The sequence below is a fragment of the Mobula hypostoma genome, chromosome 6, assembly GCF_963921235.1.
Source record: "Mobula hypostoma chromosome 6, sMobHyp1.1, whole genome shotgun sequence".
NCBI lineage: Eukaryota > Metazoa > Chordata > Chondrichthyes > Myliobatiformes > Myliobatidae > Mobula > Mobula hypostoma.
In genome coordinates, this window is record NC_086102.1 from 49588423 (window position 1) to 49608930 (window position 20508).

At 39.4% G+C, this 20508-nt stretch overlaps 1 protein-coding gene across 5 annotated transcripts in view; it reads right to left on the reverse strand.

Moving 5' to 3' along the window:
* Nucleotides 1-20508, reverse strand: part of usp9 (ubiquitin specific peptidase 9) — a 280005-nt gene that overhangs the window by 249554 nt on the left and 9943 nt on the right. Inside the window, exons 1-2 of one of the 5 annotated variants that reach the window (XM_063050798.1) lie at nucleotides 4467-5136; nucleotides 2491-2536 (exon numbers count right to left, since the gene is read on the reverse strand). The exons of 1 other annotated variant lie outside the window; for it this stretch is intronic. The gene's annotated coding sequence lies outside the window, so the exon portion shown is untranslated. Of the gene's footprint in view, nucleotides 1-2490; nucleotides 2537-3098; nucleotides 3182-4466; nucleotides 5137-20508 lie in introns of those variants that run through there. 3 more of the 5 variants (XM_063050802.1, XM_063050800.1, XM_063050799.1) reach the window with 3 other exon arrangements.

Consider the following 20508-nt stretch of genomic DNA (forward strand, 5'->3'; position numbering starts at 1 on the left):
TATCCTATCGATCCAAAATAGAGTTCCCATGGGAAAAGGTGGTGTAACCAGGAACAGAGTCTGGCAAGCAAACATCTTGGATGTCAGCTCATTAAATTCCTTTGACAATCCATCGGTCCTCTATCTATCCAGTGTATTGTAGACTCAAAATACTCAAACTAGGAACTCATTTTGAAATATACTTTGATATTTGCCTGATATCAGATCCATAATAATACATTCCAGCATTTCACCGCACACTGATGCAGTTGGTGCGGAATTCCCTCTTCCTCCCCCAATTTGACTGTCATCGAGTAAATATGATACCTTTGAATCCAAGAGCACCATTGCATATTTTTTCGAATATTAAAGTCAATAGAATCATTGTCTCTCTAGAGACCTCTGAGTTTAGAGGAACAGAGGAGGGCTGGAACATTAAAAACTATAATGGCATCTGATGGCTTTATATTATTGTTTCTTTTTTTTTAAACTAAACAAACTATGATTTAAATAAAGTTCTTCACTTGGATTAGCTTCTTGGTTTCCAACACTCTACAAAATGTTCTTAATGCCTTGACTGAAGTCCAAAACGTTCACTTGCAACACTCCATTCATGACCACACTGACATCACTAGTGTGAGCTCCACTTCAGATCAATGGGTTAGTAAGATCTGTAAGTCACCACTGATTCATGTACTTTATGAAGAACAGTGAAAATATGAAATAGGTTTCTTCTATTGAACAAACTTAATTAGCAGCAAGACAGATACTTGAAAACAAAATACTACTCATGCATTTAATTTTCTTACTTGCAGTTTCTATCCTTGCCTTGTGACCAATGTTTACTGTTGCCAATATCAATACTTTATATACCTCTGAAAGTTTTCTTCTCTTTATATTTTACTCCAATATTTCATTTTCTATCATATCCTTGACCATACAATACACATGACCAAAATCTTCAATTCTCAAGATGACCATTGTTTTAGCTATTTGTTGCAATCTATCCACAAAAGGATGAAGGCATAAAACTGAGTCGATGAAGGGAAAGAAAGAAAAGGAAGTAACAAAGGTCAGGGTAATGATAGGTTAGGGAGTGGAAGAGAAGAAAAACTAGGCAAACTAGAGTGAAACAAAAAGGAGACAGTACAAGTGAGAGACAGCAACCCATGAAAATGCAATAAACTTAATTTAGTTTTGTCACTCTCATATTTAAAGATTTTTGCTGGTGTCCCTTATTTAGAAAAAAAAAGCAAAGAAAATTAACTATATTAATGTTATCTCCAAGTGTTTATTTTCTCTTAAATTTCTTACACCCTGCTCAAAATATTTCTCCAGTTTTAAGCTCCTTTCCAAATTATGACACTAACATCTACAAGTTGTACAGTGCTCTACTTATGATATGAAGGCCACTAAAAATGCACAAAACATAGTGAAATATTTTGTTCTTGCCATGCAAAACCAATTCTGACTTTAATTAATCAAGGTACTGAGTTCCATTTCTAAACAGACCAGTACACCCAACACTTGGAAGTTTCCAAACTATAATAAACGCAGTGCATCGGAAGACAAATTAGACAGGATATGGTTCAGTACTTGCTAAATTATGTTAAATATGAGCAACTGTAAAGCAACAAAACCTGATTCCCTCTTCTCTCTACACGCAAACACTACCATTTTGGACTTTCAACATTATTCTTCCTTGAGTTTTTTTTATCCCTTCTTACCATAATGTTTCTGGTGTAGTTCCACTGATACAAACTTTTGAATGAAAATCCAATGTAATACATTCATATTCGAATCTTAACAGATACCTCTTTTGACTGTCCTTTTGTTTTGCAAAAACAAAAATTAATCATTCGTTACACAGTGAACAAGAACTTAGTTTGATCCCCTCATTTTCAATGGGTTAAAGTTTGGCTGCAAGTAACAAATAAATATATTGTTGATGTTATACAAGAACTGCAGTTTTCCACTGCAAAACAATGTAAAACTCACATCATTCTCATTTGTGGATGCTCCCCTCAAATGTCAGCATATTCAATTCAAAAGATAACTGGAACACTATAAATTCTAGTATAATATTTTAACTCATGGAGCTTAACTCATTAAACAAAAAGGCAAAAAAGGTCTAAAAACAAAACAACAATAATAAGATATCCCTTGAGTATACTCTCTCAATCACACAGTTCTGAAGGTACTGCCTGGTGTAGTACCACAAAACCAATAGGTTCTACATTCAAATTCGATTCTCTGTCTGTGCCAAGATAATAATTCACAGATGGAGATTATTTTTTGGGAGAGATTAAATAAAACAGGAGAAATGGTCAAGTGACTAAAAGTAATCAGGCAAGCAAGATTTCTGCTCCAATATATTTTCTGATGTCTCATAATGCAAAGTGTGCATGTAAAATACTGGAATGATCTTGACTGCAACACCATCTGCAATCAAATAACATCAACATTCAGTTGTTGGCTTTTGCATCAATAATCATTATTTGGGCAAAATACCTGAGGGCTGCCGCTGTCCATGGAACAATATCCAGTAAATCAGCACCTTCAGAAAAGAATGAGGAAAAGATGAAAGATAAATAGTGTATGTGCATGTGTAACTTAGGCACTTTATAAACTACTATCCACACATCAAGATTCCACTCCATTTGAACTGCTAGCCCCACTGGACCAGACTTGGTGAAGACCGACTTAACTGTTGCATGCTTTAAAGCCCAAATCATTAGAAGATCCTGCAGATCTGTCAACTTTTTGAACCCCACACTCAGCAGTCCCTGTAACTTAATCTTGTTGAATTTTCTTTCAAGTACACACAACTCAATAGACTGTTATAAAAATGATCCCAGGATTAAACAAAATAAAATAAAATCTGCAGATATGAGAAAATGAGAAAATAACACAGAATCTAGAATGGGCTTTCTCTTTTCATAGATGCTGCCTGACTGCTAATTGATTGCAGCATTTTGTTTCGATTCTAGTTAAGTAGATCACTGGCTATTAAGCAACATTGCTGGACCAGGATGCAGTTCTATTTCTGATAGTTCAAAAGTATTTTAAAACCCAGTTTCATACATTATTTTAATAAGAAAAGCTTTGCAATCAATTACCTTTGTTGTTTAGATCAGCTATCCCGACTTATTTTGATGACTGTAGAATATATTTTCCCCAAAATTGAAGTAGATTCAAAATATGACATAGATATTTTGTAACAAAAACTCTGGAAGCAACACTGACTTTATAAATTGTACGTTGAGCCATTAATATATTGAAGTTTTGAACACGTTTAAACTTCTGCTGAAAAGAACTTCATTAATGTGATTACCACTGTTTAGCATATAGCTGAAGACTTTAACTTCTGAAATATCTCTTCAAAGATATTATGGTTCATGGCATTATCTTAATTTATTCTGGGGAATTATGTACTTTTTACTTACAAGCACCACTGATTTGATAATGTAACTTTCATACTGGAAAAGTCGCACCGACCACTTTTATAAATAGCAGGACAGAACAGTATGTTTCGCCTAGGGTTATTGTAAATTGACAATACGATAACCATCTATTACTGACACCAAACTAACTATTCCAGTAAAAGCATACCTTTCAGTTATAGGCATAAATATTTCAATAATTAAAATAACTGAATACAAGAGGTGATACCAGCTTAACCAGTAGATATACTAAGTTCCTGATAGAATCGTAAGTAATTTTTGAGGTTATTACTGCTTCATTACTAACACAGGTTTACAAGCCATGCATTTTTCCTTGAAATATGAACGATACTTCGCAGCTTAACTTACACGTCAGTCTTAACATTTCCAACTCTATGCATAACTCTACATTTGTCTTAACACTGAGTGCATTATTAGGCGTGGAACATCGCTTTAAATTACTTTAGATTGCCATTTCTACAAAATTATCTGCTTAAATCATACAACGATTCACTATGGGAAAAAATATGAATTTCAAAGCGCAAAATAGACTAGGCCTAATGTTTCAGGCGTAGTCGAGGCCTACGTTTTCCATCAGAAAAATCACTCCACCTCAGAAATGGCGTTTAACAGTCCAAGAAAGGAAAAGGGAAATATTCCATTCCGAGTTTGTTCCCACAAAATGATGACTTATTTTTTAAGATACAGAGAGCAAACTGTCGCCACCTTGTAATAAGCCCAATGACACATCAACCCAATCTAGGCTTTCTGCACAAAACGGGTCCTTTCCCCTCACAAATACAGCCGGATAAGGGAGTCTGTCAGCCATTTTCCTCCTCACGCAGGCAGCAGCCGGCTTCACCATCACCGTCAAAAATCCTCAGACATGTAAACAGCTCCATCGCTATCCAATCTTTTCTACTTTCCAAAAACCCATCAAAGTCTTTATGGCATTAACGCAGAAAGCAATTCACATCTCTGAACCAGACTCTCCAAGAAATTGAATAAAACATATCATAATGACACGAGAGTCCCATGCCTTACCAGGAATTAGGTCTCCTTTGCCAGGACTGCGAGCCTGGGTTGCGTAGGGAGGGTGAGATTGAAGAGGGGAGGGGGAGGGAAGACGTGGAAGAGGAGATACGGCTTTATTATTTTTCTTCCAGCAGTTTCTTCTTCGTTTCTTTGCACCCTTCTCCCCACTCTGATTCCTTCCAGTAACCCTTTATCTGAACCAACACCAACCCCGCTCTCTCCAGAACCGAGCCACACAACAATATGGCGGCGGAGCGCGTTATAAAAAAAACTGCACAAACAGAGCAGACGCAACGGCCTCCGACGGCCCCGATACGCACGGCAGGAAGGAAAGTGTGGAGAACGGCTCCACAGAAGGGAGGGAAGGATCAGAAGTTCTCAGAGCCGGTTTCTATGGGTTCCCCCTCGGTTGTTCAAGGTCCTCTCTTGATTTCTATTTTCAAAAATAAATTTACTCAAATCTGTCAAAAGTCCTGCCTGTTGTTATAAAACTTTAACAGGCTGTAATTCTACATAACCAGGAAGCCGTTGTTTTTTCTATATATATAAAGAAGAGGCTGCAGCAGCCACTCTGCCCCTCACGGCATTATTCTTTTCTTGTTTTGCCCACAATTGCGCTCATGCCACAGCTCGGAATCTGCCAACGATTCAACCCCGGCCGGGCAGCACCTCCATCCCCGGATGATAATGTCACCCGGCCAGGGGAAGTGGCCTGCGTTCACAAGCGCCATCTCTCGACAACACGATGAATTTGCCGCTCAAGCTCCCCCTACGACAACTGAAAGGGTGAGCAAAGTTGCAGGAAAGGTATGAAGATACAAAGTCAATCGCTTTTGTTTTATTTTCATATAAGGGAGAGGCTGTCGCAGCTATTCACACTGGATAGAATTACTTCCACAACATTGTGATGCAAGCCTGTAGCAACATTTGGATCATAACGTTAAGCACAATATTTTAATTTTTAAAATATGTTATGTTAAGAACATTAAAATTTCAAAGTAAATTTATTATCAAAGTACAAATATGTCACTACATACAACCCACAGATTTGTTTCTTACGGGCATACTCAATAAAGCCAAGAACAGTAATAGAATCAATGAAAGACGGCACCCAACAAGACAAACAAGCAATGTGCATAAGACAAAGTGCAAATACAAAAAAAAATAAATATCAAGAACGTAAGATGATGAGTCCTTGAAAGTGAGTCCATAGGTTATTAAAAAAAGTTCAGTGATGGGGAAAGTAAAGTCAAGTGAAGCTGTCCCCACTAGTTCAAGAGCCTGATGGTTGAGGGGTACTAACTGTTCCTGAACCTGGTGGTGTGTGGCCTGAGGCTCCTGTATCTTCTTCCTTATAGCAGCAGCAAGAAGAGAGCATGGTCTGGGTAGTGGGGGTCCCTGCAGATGGATGCTGCTTTCCCACGACAGCACTCTGCGTACATGTGCTCAATGGTGGGGAGGACTTTCCCTGTGATGGACTGGGCCGTACAAATACTTTTTATAGGATTTCTGTTCAGGGGCATTTGAGTTACCATACAAGGCGGTGACATAACCAGTCCATATACCCCCACCAGACATCTACAGTGGTTTGTCAAAGTTTTAGATGTCATGACAAATCTTTGGAAACTTCCAAGAAAGTAGAGGTGCTGCCATGCTTTCTTCATAATTGCACTTGCATGCTGGGCCCAGGACAGGTCCTCTGATATTATAACAGCAAGGAGTTTAAAGTTGCTTACTTTCTCCATCTCTAATCCCCAATCAGTCCTGACTCATGGACCTCTAGTTTCCTCCTCTTTGTCAATTATAAGATCCTGGATGAGTGAGAGGTTGTTGTTGTGGCATCACTCAGCCAGGATTTCATTCTCCCTCCTATACGCTGATTCAGCTTTACCCTTGATTTGGCCAAAGACAGTGGTGATGTCAGCAAACTTGACTATGGCATTGGGAGTTGTACTTGGCCACACAGTTATAAGTGTAAAGTGATTAGAGCAGGGGGCTAAGCAAAAGGCCTTGTGGTGCACTTGTGCTGTTGGAGATTGTGAAGGAGATGTTGTTGCCAATCCGAAGTGACTGGGGTCTACACTTGAGGAAATCAAGGACTGAATTGTACAAGGAGGTATTAAGGCCAAGGTCTTGACATTTATTGATGAGTTTTAAGGGGATGATATTATTGGATGCTGAGCTGTAGTAAAGAGCATCATGATTTATGCATCTTTAAGCCATAGAGAAGCATAGCACAGAAACAGACCCCTCGGCCTATCCAGTTCATGCTGAAACCATTTCAGCTGCCTACTCCTATTGAACAGCACCAAAACCAATGTCTTCCGTACTCTACCATCCATGTACCTATACAAACTTCACTTAAACATTGAAATCCAGCTCGCATGCACAACTTGTGTTCACAGTTTGTTCTGCACGCGCACGACCTTGAGTAAAGAAGTTTCCCCTCAGGTGCCCCTTAAACTTTCCACCTTTCACCCTTAATTCATGACCTCTGGTTGCAGTCTGACCCAACCTCAGTGGGAAAAGCCTGCTTGCATTTACCCTAACTATACCCCTCATAATTTTGTACACCTCTATCGAATCTCCTCTTAGTCTTCTATGTTCTAAAGAATAAAGTCCTCACCTATTCAATTTTTCCTTATAACTCAGGTCCTCCAGACATAACAACATCCTTGTAAATCTTCTCTGTACCCTTTCAACCTTGTTTATATCTCTCCTGTAGGTTGGTGGCCAAAACTGCACACAATGCTCCAATTTAGGCCTCACCAATGTCTTAAACAACTTCAATATAACACCCCATCTCCAGTAAACAATACTTTAATTTAAGAAGGCCAATTTGCCAAAAAGCTTTTTTTTACAGCCCTACCAACCTGTGACACCACTTTCAACGAATTATGGATCTGTATTCCCAACTCTCTTTATTCTACCACACTCCTCCGTGCCCTATTGTTCACTGTGCAAGATGTACCCTGGTTGGTCCTACTGAAGTGCAACACCTCACACTTGTCTGCATTAAATTCCATCTGCCACTACACCCCCAATCTTGGTGTCATCAGCAAATTTGCTAATTCAGATGACCACATTATCAACCAGATCATTGATATAGATAATCAAGGACACGACCCACCCAACCAACACACTTTTCGTCCCTCTTCCCTCTGGGAGAAGGCTCAGGAGCTTGAAGACTCGAACAGGCAGATTTGGGAACAGCTTCTTTCCAACTGTGATAAGACTGCTGAACCTATTCTGACTCAGATCTCGGCCGTACCCTCCAAATATCCAGATGTGCCTCTCGGTTTTTTTGCACTACCTTACTTCCCATTTTTCTATTTTCTATTTATGATTTATAATTTAAATTTTTAGTATTTACTATCGATTAGTAATCCAGGGAGTGGGAAGCGCAGAATCAAATATCTCTGTGATGATCGTACGTTCTAGTATCAATTGTTTGGCGACAATAAAGTATAAAGTATAAAGATGACCATCAACAACGGACTCAGTACTAATCTCTGTGGCAACCATCTACTACCATTCTCTGGCTTCTCCCACAAAACCAATGTCTAATCCAATTTACTATCTTATTTTGAATACTGAGCAACTGAACCTTCTTGACCAACCTCCTATATGGGATCTTGTCAAATGCCTTGCTAAAATCCATGTAGGCAACATCCACTGCCTTGCCTTCATCCACTTTCCTGGTAACTTCCTTGAAAAACTCACTAAGATTGGTTAGACATGACGTACCACACACAAAGATATGCTGACTATCCTTAATCAGTCTATGTCTATCCAAATACTTATATATCCAAACAACAGGAATTCTGCAGATGCTGGAAATTCAAGCAACATACATCAAAGTTGCTGGTGAACGCAGCAGGCCAAGCAGCATCTATAGGAAGAGGCGCAGTCGACGTTTCAGGCCGAGACCCTTCGTCAGGACTAACTGAAGGAAGGGTGAGTAAGGGATTTGAAAGCTGGAGGGGGAGGGGGAGATGCAAAATGATAGGAGAAGACAGGAGGGGGAGGGATAGAGCCGAGAGCTGGACAGGTGATAGGCAAAAGGGGATACGAGAGGATCATGGGACAGGAGGCCTAGGGAGAAAGACGGGGGGGGGGGTGACCCAGAGGATGGGCAAGAGGTATATTCAGAGGGACAGAGGGAGAAAAAGGAGAGTGAGAGAAAGAATGTGTGCATAAAAATGAGTAACAGCTGGGGTACGAGGGGGAGGTGGGGCCTAGCGGAAGTTAGAGAAGTCAATGTTCATGCCATCAGGTTGGAGGCTACCCAGACGGAATATAAGGTGTTGTTCCTCCAACCTGAGTGTGGCTTGTAAAGATGTTACCAACATCTGTCTCCACAAACTTGTCACTAACTGTTCTGGCATTCTGGTTCCCATCCCCTTGCAACTCTAGTTTAAACCACACTGTGCAGCAGGGTATTAATCCTCTTCCATTTCAGGGACAAACCATCTCTTCTGTTAGGTCCCTCATAACCTGGAAAAAGCCCAGTGATCCAAAAATCTTATGCCTTCCTCCTAAACCAACTCCTTAGCAAAAAGTTAAACTGTGTAATCCTCCTATTTCTGGCCTCACTACCACATGGCGCAGGTAGCAATCATTAGATCACACCTCTGGAGGTCCTGCCCTTTAACTCAACACCTAACTCCCTGAACTTACTTTGCAAAACCTCATCACTCCTATGTCATTTATACCCACATGGACCACAAACTCTGGCTGTTCACCCTCCCACTTAAGAATGCTCAGGACTCAATCTGAGATGTCCTGGACCCTGGCAACATATGATCCGGGAATCTCTTCTCATTCACAGAACCTCCTTTCTGTTCCCCTAACTAACGAATCCTGTCACCACAGATCTCCTCTCCTCCCCACTTTGTTTCAGAGTCGCAGAGCCACATGCAGAGCCGGAGACCTAACCACTGTGACTTTCCCCTGCTACGTCATCCCGCCAAATTGATATACCTATCATTGAGGGAGATGGCCACAGGGGTACTCTGCACTGGTTGTTTAACCAGTCTCCCCTTCCTGATTGTCAGCCAGTCTACTGTGTCCTGCACCTTGGGTGTAACTACCTCTCAATGTTCTATCTATCGCCCCTCAGCCTCCCAACAGATTTGGAGTTCATCCATTTCCAGCTCCAACTCCATAACGCGGATTGTTAGAAGCTGCAGTTGGATGGATGCACTTCTTGCAGGTATCATTGTAAGGGACACTGGACTTCCCACGTCTCGCAAGAGGAGCATTCCACTATCCTGCATGGCATCCCTACTGTTCTAACTGAGCAAATGTAAAGAAGCGGCGGCGGGGGAGTGGGGATCTCTACCTACAGCTTTATTTGCTTTCTCTGACTGAAGCCTCGAAGAGCTAAATCCTCAAAATGTCCACACTAACTCACCACTCCAATGATGGCCACTGCATCAATGACCACTCTGTTTGCCCCTGCCTCACTTTGATTTGTTCTTGCCATCAACCCCAAACAATGATTGCCCACTGCTGAAACCACCAAAACTGCAGTGAGTGGCAGCCATTTGTACTCGATCAGTGAACCTGAGTGAACTATATCTTCTCAGGTTTCCAATCTCTACAATTGGCTGCTGCTCAAAGCTCCCCAGATGTTCCAGGGTTGAGTGAAGAGCCAATGAAATATCACCTACTATGGACCTGTTGAGACAGTAGGCAAATTGGAGCACAGCCAAACAGCTTTTCAAGCAGGAGTTCAAAACGCAAACACGAGGAAATCTGCAGATGCTGGAAATTCAAGCAACACACAGGCCAGCTGCATTCACCAGCAACTTGTATGTGTGTTGTTCAAGCAGGAGTTGATGTGTTTCATCACCAACCTCTAAAAGACACTTTGTCACAGTGGATGTAAGTGCTACTGGACAAGTCATTGAGGCAGGTCACCATGTTCTTCTTCGGCACCAGTATGATTGAAGCCTGCTTAAAGTAGGTGGGTACTTCAGACTGCTGAAGCGAGAGGTTACAGGTATCAGTGAACACTTCAGCTAGTTGATCAGCCCATGTCTTTAGTGCTCTGCCACGTCCATAATCTAGGACGAATGTTTTCCACGGGTTCACCCTCCTGAAGGATGCTCTCATGTCGGCCACAGGGTCATCGATGGCTCAGGGAATTTGTGGAAGTTCCTCCATGTTTTGTTGTTAAAGCACAGCACGTGGAAGGCATTAAGCTAATCTGCAAGCAAAGCCCTGTTGTCACCCACGTCACTTGATTTCACTTTGTAATAGGCAATCACATTCAAGTCCTGCCACAGCTGTCAAACATCCTTCATTGATTTAAGTTTAGTTTGGAATTGCCACTTTACCCGCTAGTTGACTTTCTAGAGGTTGTACCTGAACTAACAATGTTTAATTTTTTTAAATGCTTTTGCTTTTCTCCATTTCACTTTGGAGATATCCCAACATATTGAATATTGTGCTGTCTACTTGTTACGTATTACAGATGTGGATTAGCTTCAAAGCCAATGTAAATCATTACAATAATTAAAATAAATATTTATTTTCAAAAGAAATTCCTTGACCAAGACATTCTTTCTCTTATGAAGAGTTTAAACTTCTGAATTATTTGATTAAATTATACCTATTTCAGAGCATGTAAACACATCCAAGTTATATAGCCCAAAGATTTCACATCCAGGATTAAAATCAAGGCATGCAACTTATATTTGTTGAAACAGGCCACAAATATGAGATGCAATATATAAATTTTGTTTTCTGAGTATATTAATAGCGGTAAGAAAATGATCAATAGCAATAAATAGGAATATATCACAATTGTAATATATTCCAAGGCATTTCACAGGACTGAACCAAAGGACAAAACAACAAAGGTGATTAAATGTGATTATTGATAAACTATAAAGCATTTTAAAAATAACAACCATTTTTCTTTTATTGCTATGATTTAATCTGAATGCATCTGCCTAGATGTTACATTTACAACACAAATATAATCAGAAAATATTTCCTAAATATAGTGTTAAGCTTGTGCAACAAAAACCTTGTAACATCATTCTTTCAAACATGCTTCTGAGACCTGAGGCTTTAATTTTTATCTCTTGTATTTCAGATGATTAAACAAAGAGCTATCTGTGTGCAATTTGAGATAATTTGAAGACTGCCAATCTTAATGGCTGGTAAAATCTCATTGTGAATGCAGAAAATAAAAGTCAATCTGAAATCCTTTGACTTTGCTCAGTTCCATCCTGCAAATTTAACCTCAGAATCTGACATTTTCTCTGCTTGATAGCAAATAAATGATAATGCCAGGAGAATGAAGCAACAATCAATACACAAAACTATATGCAACAGATATTAGGAATTTTATGTTTCTATATTTACTGTTCTGGAATCAGTTATTGACAAAATAATATTAGGGTTCTTGAGAAATATTGGAATTGAATAGTCAACATGGATACATGAAAAATAAATCATGTTTGGCAATCTGTTTAAAATTTTTTGACATTGTCAGTCTTTGTTTGTAGTTTTTTACTGAATCTATTATACTTCTTTGCTCTATGAATGCCTGCAGGAAAATGAATTTCGAGGTATTATATGGTGACATATATGTACTTTAACAATAAATTTACTTCAAATTGACTTTAAAACTCCCAGAACATTTAAGGGAAACCTGTTGATGAGGAGGAGTTGCACTTCAGAAAGCCTTCAATAAAGGGCCTCAATAGAAATTATGAAACAAAATCCAAGCTTAATAATGAGGATTGTTAATACACCAAAATAAAGAATAGGGATGTTAATTAATAGTGGCTCATTTTCAGTTTGAAAGCCTTTAATTAGAGCAGGAGTTTCAGATGTTCACAAATCAAGGCATTCAAGGGGATTAAGGGGATTAAGGGCAATATATTGAAGTTTATTGATGAAATAAAGTTGAGTTGTGAGAAAGATTTAGAGTGGCTTCAAGGTAGCTATCAACAGAGGGACAAGTGGTTAGTACGGGGGTATGAGGTATGCCATTTGTCATTGACCACATTTTAAGGGACAGGACCTAATTGGCTCACTCTTACATCCATTTTTATCTTCTTATTTTGTTTATTTCTTCCCTCTTCACCTTTTCCAGATTTTCCTTTACAGGTTTGTAAAATTTTCATTTGAAAATCTGAAGGCCAGAACAAAGCCTGAAAATGTTTTCAGTGCTATTTATTTTGATAGTTATTGAAACTCATACCCAAAGAAAGGACTTATTAAAAATTTATGCCTCATAATATCATTGCATCAAACTATTTTAGTTGTGTTGCTGTTTCATTTAGAGCTTGTAAACTGGTGTGTCATCCAAATGTTTGAGATACCGGGAATCCTTGATTATTTCAACTTCTGGATCATTGGTAGTGATTGATTGTATTATCTGAAATATTTAAATGAAATACAGTGGATTCTGGTTAATTTAGACATATCAGGACCAGTACATTTTGGTGCAATTAAGAGGCTGCCCCAATTAGTCAAAGTTTCATGGAAATATTTAAAAAAATATAACAAACTAATTTTAACTGAGTAACAAATTATGTATTTAAATGAAATATAGAACAAATTAGAACACTACCAATATTATTACAGTACCACAAAACTGTATTAGTTCCTAATAGTTATTGATGAATGAGTTCAAGCAGTGTATGTTGCTGTATTTTTTAATTGACTGCAGACGAACAACATCAGTGCAGACAGCTACTGCAGATGATAGACTGCCTTCCTGCATGAAGTAAAAAAACACTGCTTTTCAATTTGGTGTTGGTCAGCCCAAATGAATAACGTAATACAAGCGTACGCAACTGACACTATTTAAAAACTGTTCATTCTAAGCATGGTGTAGTGTCTAATAGCCACACAAGTGCATGCGACCAACGCTTTCAGAAACTGTTGCATATTTCAAATCTTCATTTTCACTGTAATATTAAAGATGATTGTCAATACTGGTGATAATAAACATGATTCTGATTCTTCATAGTTCCTAACTTGCTTAAGTAGTGAAAACATTTCATTTTCACTCCTGGCCGTTTCATTCATCTGCAAGTCTGAAGGCTGGAAACTATAGTGAGCAAAACGTTCTGAATTGTCTTACTGATTTATTTCTCCTCAACTATTAGTGACAAAAATCACTGATTTTTGAACATAAACACACACAACCGACATTATTTAAAAACTGTTCACTCTAAGCACAGAGTCGTGTCTAACAGCCACAAGTGCACATGAATTATGAATTTATTTAAATCTTACATCCGTCCCACAATGTAAGGGAGTAAAAATCTTTGGGTTATGACTCCGTCACAATGTATAGACATGTGAATTTATAAGTCTATGGCTTGTAGAAAGAAGCCATTCTGTAGCCTGTTGGTCCTGGCTTTAAAACTGCAGTACAATTTGCCAGACAGAAGCAGCTGGAACAGTTTATGGTCGGGCTGACTGGTGTTCCCGATGACCTTCCAGGCCTTCTTTCTGCACCTGCTGCTGTAAATGTCCTCAATGGAGGGAAGCTCACATCCACAGATATGCTGGGCTGTCCACACCACTCTCTGCAGTGCCCAGCAATCAAGGTTGGTGCAGTTCCCATACCAGGCAGTGATACAGCCAGTCAGGATGCTCTCAATGGTGGCCCTGTAGAAGGTCTTCAGGAATTGGGGGCTCATGCCGAACTTCTTCAGTCGTCTGAGGTGGAAGAGATGCTGTTGTACTTTTTTTTGCCATGCAGCCGGTGTGTACAGTCCAGGTAAGATCTTCTGTGATGTGTATATCGAGGAACTTGAAACTATTCACCCTCTCAAATGCAGACCCATTGCTGTTGATCGGGGTGAGCCCGTCTCCGTTCCTCCTGTAATCCACGATCAGTCTCTTTTGTTTTTTGGACATTGAGGGAGAGGTTGTTATCTTGGCACCACTTTGTCAGGGTGTTAGCCTACAGAGGAGAGGTTGTCTTGTCACCACTAGAAATAAAGCCGATCAATGTCACGTCATCTGCAAATTTGATCAGCTGATTGGAGCTGTGTGTCAGCACAGTCGTGGGTGTAAAGGAAGTAGAGGAGGGGACTCAGACACAACCCTGGGGGGCACCTGTGTTCAGGGTCAGAGGGACAGAGGTGAGAGAGCCCATCCTTACCACCTGACGGTGATCTGATAGTAAGTCTAGGATCCAGCTGCACAAGGTAGGGTGCAGGCAGAGATCTCTGAGCTTCCTGTCAAGCCTGGAGGGAATTATGGTGTTGGATGCTGAACTATACTCCAGGAACAGCATTCTAATGTATGCATCCCTCTTCTCCAGGTGAGTGAGGACTATGTGTAGTGCTCTGGCTGTGGTGTCATCGGTAGACCAGTTCTGTCATTAGGCAAATTGTAAGAGGTCCAGTGTGGGTGACAGGTGCTAATTAGGAACTTTGGCAACAGGCTCCTGTCCCAATTCAGTGGCAGACTGTCCCAAATAAATGAAGGAAATCCCAGCTATTTTCTCAATGAGTTTAAGAATTGTTCCAAATAAGCGACTGCCACAATTAACCTGAATTCACTGTATATACATACTATGTTTTGTAAGGAAAATATCGGATACTCACATTTTCCTTAGTTTTGTGTTTGGGGAAACAATTGAATAAGTCTTTTAATACAATAGCTGAGAATTAGTCAATTAGAAGAAAATTTGAAAATTAAATTCACTTCCTAAAATTTAAAGAAGACAGACACTAAGCAAATTTGCATCTTGATATACTGTACCCATTCATTTACACTTGATATACATTTTTGTTAGCTTATGAGAACCATGCAATTCATTTAGTTAGATTTAATGAAATAAAAGTTAAGGGAGGGACTGGTTCGAAGTAAATTTATTCCCTAAGTACGAATGTCACCATATAAAACACTGATTTATTTTCTTGTGGGCCATCACAATAAATACAATAATAAAATCAATGAAAGACTGCACCCAAAAGGATGGACACAACCAATGTGCAAAGACAACTATAGAAATACCAGAAGAAAAAATAACAAATAAATAAATAGGCAATAAATATCAAGAACACGAGATGAAGAGTTCTTGAACTTGAGTCCATAGGCTGTGGGAAGAGTTTTGTAACGGGGCAAGTGTGGTTCAAGAGCCCGATGGTTGAGAGATAATAACTGTTCCTGAACCTGGTGGTGTGAGTCCTACCTTTTTCCTAACGGCAACATCGAGAAGAGGGCATAGCCTGGATGGTGGGGATCCTTAATGATGGATGGTACTTTCCTGTGACAGCATTCAGTATAGATGTGCTCAGTGATGAGGAGGGTTTTACCCGTGATGGACTGGGTCATATCCACTATTGTTTGTTGGCTTTTCCCCTACTAGGGCATTAGTGATTCCATATCAGGAAGTAATGCAACCTCACAATGTACTCTCCACCACACTTCTATAGAAGTTTGTCAAAGTTTTAGATGACTTGCTGAATCTTCACAAACTTCTAGGTAGAGAAGCTGATATGCTATCTTTGTATTGGTATTTACGTATTAGACCCAAAACGGATCCCTTGAAATAATAAAACAGGGGAATTTAAAGTTGCTGACCCTCTCCACTTCTGATTCCCCCAATAAGGACTGGCTCGTGGACGTCAATAATCAGTTCCTTTGACATTGAGTGGGAGGTTGCTGCTATGGAACCATTTAGCCAGATTTTCAATCTCCCAGCAATTTGCTGATTTGGCCAATGGAAGTGGTGTCATTGGCAAACTTAAATAAGGCATTGGCGTGTGCTAAGCCTCACAGTCATAAGTATAAAGTGAGTAAAGCAGCCGGCTAAGCACACAGTGTCGAGGTACACCTGTGCTGAGGGAGATTGTGGGGGAAATATTGTTGCCAATCCAAACTGACTGGGATCTCTAAGTGAGGAAATCGAACATCCAGTTGCACAAGAAGGTATTGAGGCCAAGGATATGATGCTTATTGATTAGTTTTGAGGGGGTGATAGTATAGACATGCAGAAATATACCCCTCATGAAACAATATTTAACAAAACCATCAAGTACACTATACATTGAGTATTGCATTCTCTATCTGGCACCATCTGAATATGAACGGAAACCACTTTATTGGTTAAAAACAAATTATGTATTACATAAACTTTAGAATTTAAGAGCTGGCACCCAAAGTAACAGGGCCTTCCTTGTATAAAAGTCACCTCATGGTCTACTCAGCAGTAGTGACCCTACTCACTTGTATGTTTTCAACACACAAGAAACCTATGGAAGGCACTTCATACCACTATTTCCACAAAATCCTCAAAAGATATTGATGAAAAGATAAACTGATGTCAGTGTTCTCTCAAACCAACATTTCCAGAAATGAATGTGATGTTCAACCAACTCCAATGGGTGACTTTCACTGTGCACACGTCACACTTTTTTCTCCAAGCTCCAACACAGCAGAATATTCCCAGGACAGAAAATACACTTCAAAGAGAATTTTAAACTTTTCTTGAAGATCCCTTTTTTGTAGATGCCATGCACAAGCAGAAATAGTGCATAACATCTTAATTCACCCACTAACCCTCCTATTGCCACCTCTTGTCACAGTATCTAAGAGTCCTGCTTAGGACTCTTCAATCACCTCAAAGAGCGCAGAACAATAATAGAAGCTTGTCTTCCTCAACACCAGGGTCTGCACAAGAAGACAGCCTTTAGTTAAAACTTAGCATATATAGATACTACTTTGGCATTTTAAACCTCATTTATTTTTACAACTATCATTGAAATTATTAACTGGAATTAGTCTCAGAAAAAGGCAACAGTGGAACAGAGACTTCAACCACGTGTGTGGATGCTGCAGTATAGTAAAAGTTACTAAGATGTTTGGCAGGAAAGTCAATCAAAATTTATCACCAAGCCATGTGAAGAGATAGATGACAGTAGCTTTGTCAAACACACTTGTTATAAAAGAGGCAGAAGGGTGGAAATATTCGAATCAGAGACAGCCGAAAGCTGGTTAAATTCAGGAGGCTCAATGGAGATTCACAAATACTTCAGACCAGATTGGACAGTTTTTTTTTCAAAACAGCAAGCACAGCCAGGATGACCTTTGGCACCAATATAGTCCGAGATATAATTAAAGGGACACAGTACATATACAGAAGTAGTGCAGGGCAAGACCAAGGAGGGATTTGAAATCAATGAGAATTTTAAAATCAAAGTACTGTTTATCCTGGTGCAAATAAAGGTCAGCAAGTACAGGACAACGGTGAACAGACTTGATGCAAGTTAGAACATAGGCAGAAGAATTTGGCATGATATCAAGTTTACAGTGGGCAGAATAAGAGGTCAACATTGGAAAAGGCATATCAAGAGGTATCAAAGGCAGGGAAGTTTCAGCAGCAGGTAAATAATGGCAGATGCCGCACTGGGGAATTTAAGAGGAACAAATGTAACTGAGGTCTTAAAATTCTGATAAAATCTTGATCAGTCAACTACAATTTCAAGCAGATCCCAGGGAAAAGAACAGAATCAGTTGTTCTGGACTGGATCTTGTGGTGGCAATTGAAAACAAAGGGTCAGATTGTTTCACTTTTCAACTGGCAGTTAAGCATGCTGTTGTTTCTGAATTGCAAGTGATTAAGTCAGTGGGGTGGCTTGCCCATCGCCAAGCTGGTGACCTTTCAACTGTTCATTCACAAGTGAAGCAGCATCTTCACTCTGACATTGGAAGCAAGAATCTCCGAGCATTGTATTGACAGTCAGCCCCTGCAATTCATGGAAGAGAGAACGTGGACAGAAATGAAAACAGAATCTGACTCTAATATCATATAAACTATTTTAAAATAATCCTCTTAACAAATAATTGTTATGAAAACACTGGTGGTGACACCTCTCAGCTGTCCTTTCTTGAGGTGGGTAATGGCTCAGAGACCCAATCCAATATAGGATATTGCTGAAAATATTACTATTTCTGTGTCAATCATTGTAAAATGAAAGAAGTTGCATCATCAACACACTGGAGGGCCAGAATGAGTGTCAACACTGAATCAGTCATAGCATTAGCTGCCAACTCAGTTGAAAGTTTGCCAGGCTCAGTAATGATTGCTAATGGTGAATATTGTCACTGTGACTAAGTAGTGTGTGGCATTTTGATTTTGTGTTGGATAATCCAGCCCAGCAACATTGGTATTTCCAATACCGGTGCCTGTTCTATTTGATCTGCTCTTCCATGTTGGAGGAGCACTAACATTAGAGACAATCAGGAGGTTGATGTTGCAAAGGGTAATTTATATTCAGATGATAACTCAGGTGGGTCCAGGAATGGATTATCAAACAATATTCAGCTCAGTAGCATAGACACTGAAGAGAAGCCATTGTTGGTGATGCTCAATGTACAATTTGATAAAGAAATAAATATCCAAGGATTTTGGATAAAAATAAATTGTTTAAGAAAAACATGCTGACAATTGAAGTTAAAATAGAAGATTCTACAAACCCTCAGCAGATCTATAGAAAGAGAAACAGAGTTAACATTTGGATCAAAGACCTCCCTGTTCAATCTGAAATGCTATTTCTGTTTCCTTTTCCATATTCTGCGCAAACTGCTGTGTTTCCAACTAATTTCTGACTTTATCAAATGAGTAGAACCAGATGAATGTATTCCATTGAAATGGGTATTATTATGGAGATGCAGCCAACAGTTTCAAAGATTTCTAGCATGTAGGTAGACTTTCTCTCTTACATCCTTCTCCCACATCCCCACACCCCATCACTACCTCCCCCCCTCTCTTCCTCCCCGAGGACACTTGCTGCCAATTAAATCACAATGAATGTCATCATTTGACATCTAACAGAGTAAGGCAAGTAAGTCTCAGTTCTACATGGGCAGCCAAAGAAATGGGAGTGGAAAGTGGGGTAGAGATAGTCTTTGAAGAAGGAGGTGGTATGACAGCATGGTGAGAAGATAAGGAAATACTTTTCAATGACGGATGGGGATGACAGGATTGGTGCCTGAAGTGACATGAGGGACTACACAAATCATGATTCTATCTGTTATTGCAACTAGCCCGATCTAGGAAAATGCCCAACAATTTGCCCAACAATTAGAACTTTTTGGGGAAGTGCCCTGTACTTGTCTGAAATAGATTGAAAATACCTTTATAGTCTGCTTAGTTTAAAGTTCAACTTTTGCAATTAATACTGGTAAGAGGTTATGAAGCAATGTTCTCAGCTTGTCATGCAAAAGTCATAAAACGTTTTAAGCCAAAGCAAAAAAAAACAGAAAATGTTGGATAGAGTTAGCTGGCCAGATAGTATGCTATAACATTTTAAATGACATAAAGAAATGTGTATACATCTAATACATTATCTAATGACTTCCTCTGGTATTTGAAGCCATTTCAGACACTTAAGTCCAGAAAATTACTTGAGAATATCAAATATTTCACACATTTTTTCATCCTGTGTGTGACTGTGCTGAATATATGGCTGGAAAATGAGGACGTGAGTGGAATTTTTTAGAATGTATTGGGTTACTGAGATAGAGGAATGATACCACAAAAGGACTGAAACAAAAGAATGAGAAATCAGCTCAATGATGAATGAATAGCTTTTGCTGCAAATTAGAATATTTAAGTTATTAAATGTTGTACAAGTTCTGTTGATCAAATGTAGATCCAGACCACTTGGGCCTGTATTCTTAAGATACATTAATTTTGACACACCCTGATTCACCTCTCCATCTACAGCCCTTCCCCTTCCTGTGCTATCTTTCTACCTGTTCACGTTCTCTATTGTCAGTATCTCACTGTCCAGGACTTGGACCATTTTGTTCCTCAGACGTACAATATCTATCCATTTTCATCTTTCATTCTCACTACCCAGGACCTGAACTCTTTTTCCAAGTGAAACAAGTGATCTATTTTTAATTTATTTTGTTGCATTTCCTCCTCATTATGCACATTCCGTTTGGCTAAACTACAAAACTGGCAACAAGTTAGCAGAATGTATCAATTCAGTCTACAAATATTAGCCTAGACTGTTTTAGTTACCTCTGACTTTAATTCCCCATCCAATTC